Genomic DNA, 4,664 nt, shown 5'->3' on the forward strand with positions numbered 1-4,664 from the left:
TGGGTATATATCCCCCCAAATTCCACTAATTCTAAAAAATACAGGCACCCCAATGTTCATAGCAGCATTATTTATGATAGCCAAGACATGGAAACAACCTAAATGTCCATTGACAGATGAATGGATAAAGGCGTGGTGCATATATACAATGGAATACAACTCAGCCATTAAAAAAGAACAAAATTTTGCTATTTGCAGCAACACGGATGGACTTGGAGGGCATTAAGCTAAGTGAACTAAGTCAGAGGAAGACAAATAATGTACGATAGGACTTATATGTGGAATCTAAAAAAATACAACAAACTAGTGAATATAACAAAAAAGCAGCAGACTCACAGATATAGAGAACAAACTAGTGGTTACCAGTGGGGAGAGGGAAGCGGGGAGGGGCAATATACGGACGGAGGGTGGGAGGTACAAACTATTGGGTATAAGATAGGCTCAAGGATGTATTGTACCACACAGGGAATATAGCTGATACTGTATAATAATTGTAAATGGAAAGTAACCTTTAAAAATTGTATTAAAAAATAGGGGCTTCCCTGGTGGCGCAGTGGTTGAGAGTCCACCTGCCCATGCAGGGGACACGGATTCGTGCCCCGGTCCGGGAAGATCCCACATGCCGCGGAGCGGCTGGCCCCGTGAGCCATGGCCGCTGAGCCTGTGCGTCCAGAGCCTGTGCTCCGCGACGGGAGAGGCCACAACAGTGAGAGGCCAGCGTACCGCAATAAATAAATAAGTAAATAAATAAATAAAAATTGTATTAAAAAATAAACTTTTAATTTTAGAAAAAAAATCTGATTCCCTTAACAATAGCAGCATGAAATTGGGAAAGTCACTGAACTTCTCTGTTCCTCAGTTTCCTCATCAGTTACATGAGAAATACTGATGAGCCCCACGTGCTACTGGTGCCACTGGTCTCTGCGGAAAGAGCTGCCACAGGGCACCATTCACGTGGAACAGATGGAAATGGCTTCCCCCAGAGGCGTGCAGCGGGTGAAGAGGCAGGACCACATGACATAGCCCTGTTCCGTAAACGCGCCAGGGAATGTCCCCAGGACCGTGCACACCGTGGGCCATCTACCAGCCTCTGTCCCGCGATCAGAGTGATGGGGCTGGAGACACCCAGAACCCTGCTTGCTTTCGGAGAAGTCTGCTCCCTGTCCCCGGTACGCACAGCCTCACCACCCCAATTTGCACAACACTCCTGTGTGCACTTCATCGTATACACATCCATCACTGAGTCACACCTCATCCTTTACTAACTGGAAACTCACCCCACTTAGCTTTGCACATCTCTGAACACTCACGCTCCCCTATAGCCCAAATCCTCCCACCGGGCCTTCTAGAACTCAAGGTCATCAGCAAGCTCTTCTCTATTTCAACGTCTTCTTGGAACAATCTCTTCACCTTCTCCTCTGGCAGGAACAGGCTGACTGTGGAGGACTGAGCATCCCCTTCAGCCTGTTCTTTCGAACCCCTTGCACAGGTGGTCCGGGACGTGAAGTAGGTGTTTCCAGTTCCTCATTGTGGTTTCTAGACCGTCCTCCCTCCTCACTCATGAAATGAATCTGGGTCTTTGAAGCTCTTGCCATTAGCCAGCCTCGTTAGCTCCCTGTGATCATGACAGCCATCTGGATCACTAGAACGGTCCCCTCTTCTCTTAAAGATCACTGTTTTGATCTGTTTGCCTGTATCTAAGCACAGTTCCCACCCACCCGCCTCCCGCCTCACTTGTGTCCTGAATTCAGTCCCCTCTCATCTGCTCAAAGATATCACTGTGGCAATTTTCCATCCTCTCTCACATCATAAATGCCCCTTTCTGTGGATTATTTCCCTTGATCGTACAAAGATGTTCTCATCTTTAAAAACAATAATAAAAGAACCTCCCTTGAACTCAGATGAGTCTCTTGCTTCTCCATGTGTCCAACTCGCCTTTTATCACGACTCGCCAAAAGAGAGCCTACAGTCCCTGAATCCACATCCTTTCCCATCATTACCTTGGGAAACTACACCAGTTAGACTGTTATCTCCACAATAGAAACCAAAACCACCTTCATCAAGGTCAGTTCCATGTCAGCATGTCATCTAATAGTCATTTCACCAGGATCATTTTTCTCAACTAGGTATGCTACCCATCAATGCCTTTCTTTTTCATGAAATGAAATGTTGCTTTTACTTGGCTTCAAGGAAGTTCCGGAATGTTTGAAGGACCCACGGAAAGAGCAGCACAGACTGGTCTGGGTCTCTGTAATTTGGCACCAATTTGAGGATTAAAATAGGCACAGTATCTCTCGGGGCCTCTTCTACATCCTACATCCAATGACTGTTTCCTACACTCAGGGACGCACTGTGCTCACCTCTGTGTGGTGGAGGCCGAGACGGAGACTGTGACCTTGCCTTCCAGGGCTCACAGTGCAGAAGGGAGACATTCTCCTTGGTCTAAGAAAATAACTCTTATTTTCTTCTTTTCCCCCTCTGCCCAAACTGACTTCTGCTGACGCCCCTCTGCCTACCCAGTGAGTCTGTTGCCAATATCTTAAATCCTATTTCCTCTGCTCACCCTCAAGCGTATCACAGTGACAACTGGGAACAAAAACTGCTGAATAAATTCATTCATTCTTAGGGCAAAATGATTGGGAGCCCCCTTTAAACGCCTGTGTTTTTTGAATTTAATAGTGCTCCTTATATTAAAGCAAGAATTAATACTGAGCAGCTTAAGGAACTTTGTAAAGTGCAAAATGTATAGACTGAGAATGGTATTAAAGCAAATGATAGCTTTTCGGGCTGATAGGTCTATATAGCTTCTAAGACTTCACTTCTCTCATGCTGTGGACGCTTACAACAGACAGCATGACCCAAAGTGTGGACGCTTGCAAGAGGCTTTACTCTCTGTGTTATGTTTTCCCTTGAATGTCTTGTTTCCACACCAGAGCACCCGATGCGTTCTGAGAATTGTATCTGCCGAGTATACAAGGTATCCAGAGAAGTTTTCTAAAAAGCTGAGGGATTGTCCTTTCTCCTTTCAGAGTCAGGAACCACTGTTTGGAGAAACAATTGATGCCACTGGGGACTTTTTTTGATGCTGTAATTTCCATATTCTGAATTCTGAGAAACCATGGAAATGTATCTATTCAGTAAACATCTATCAGTAACTCCTGACGACTTTTATTTGAGAAAATACCGTACACTGAAGAAAATTCCCTAATAGCTTGACTAAAGACCAAAACTATCTTTGAAAATACCAATAAGGCCCCCAATTTTTGTTTTCTAAGACTTTTTTTTTTTTTTTTTTTTTGCGGTATGCGGGCCTCTCACTGTTGTGGCCTCTCCCATTGCGGAGCACAGGCTCCGGACGCGCAGGCTCAGCGGCCATGGCTCACGGGCCCAGCCGCTCCGCGGCATGTGGGATCCTCCCGGACCGGGGCATGAACCCGTGTCCCCTGCATCGGCAGGCGGACTCTCAACCACTGCGCCACCAGGGAAGCCCCTAAGACATTTTTTTTTAATATAAGGGCGTGAATACATCATCATCTAAAGTTCTTCTCATTCCCAATATCTCCTACATATTTTGTATTTGGCTCTGTCTTTCAAAATATAGTCCGTAGCCAGGATCTGTGTATGTTTAAGCAGGGTGAATTACCCTGGGCTTGAATTCACACCAGGTAAGGTGACTCACCTGCTCCTCCTCTAGTCTTCACCGTCTCTGTAAACAGTTGCTCAAACCCAGGACCTGGGACTCACTTTTGTCTTCTCACCGTCACTCACCTTCATACCCATCACCAGGTCTTGTCATTTCCGTATCCGCATCTGTGGATCTGAATTCTCACTATCATCCCCTGTCCGGGGTAGCCATAACCTTTCACCTGAACTGAAACCACAGGCTACTAATTGGTATCCATTTCTGATCCATTCTACACATAGCTGACAAAGTCTTATTGGTATAGCACTTCCTGTTCAAAGCCTACAGTGGTTTCCGTTCACAAGCAGGATATCCGACAGAGTCCTCACCAAGGTCCAAACAGCCCTGCATGATCTGTCCTCACGCTCCCCTTCATCTGACTCACTATTCTCTAGTGATAGTAATATTCTTTCGGGTCCAGCAAAGATCTCTTCGGAGTCAGGACCCTTGCACGGGCTACTGCCTCAGCCAGATGTTAAGTCAGAGCAGTCTCTGCGAATTATAACTTTAAATTGTGGAGTCAGAGAGTCCTTTCCGAGATCTGAAGAGTGAGTCCCACCCTGTTCACTGGCTCAGAGCACATCCCTTGAACCTATTAAAGCCACGCTAATGACCTATCTGTTTTTAGTCTGCCTCCCTACTGGACTGTAAGCCCCATGAGGGCAGGGGTATGTCTGTTTTCTTATGAAGAACACCCCCTTTGCTTGCAAACTTCCAAAATAACTAAGTGCCTACTTAATAAATATTTGTTAAAGAATAAATTAACGTTATTTTTCCTTCTAAAATCTGGCTTGCCCCAGAATGTGTTACTTTTTCTTTTTAATCTAAACTCAGGGTTTTTTTTTAATGCAAAAGACTGTTTCTGAGAAACAGAGCGCTCTCTCTCACTCAATTCCATGTGTTGCTGTAACAAATACATCTCTGTGTTGAGCTATCACATGTTTTTAGATTTATTCCTCACTCACGTGAAACTCATGTGAGT

At 45.3% G+C, this 4,664-nt stretch overlaps 1 pseudogene; it reads right to left on the reverse strand.

Annotated features, from left to right (window-relative positions):
• Nucleotides 1–2,796: 2,796 nt before the first annotated feature.
• LOC101275040 (PAX3- and PAX7-binding protein 1-like) lies at nt 2,797–3,780 on the reverse strand (annotated as a pseudogene).
• Between the last annotated feature and the right edge of the window lie 884 nt (nt 3,781–4,664).

The sequence above is a fragment of the Orcinus orca genome, chromosome 9, assembly GCF_937001465.1.
Source record: "Orcinus orca chromosome 9, mOrcOrc1.1, whole genome shotgun sequence".
NCBI lineage: Eukaryota > Metazoa > Chordata > Mammalia > Artiodactyla > Delphinidae > Orcinus > Orcinus orca.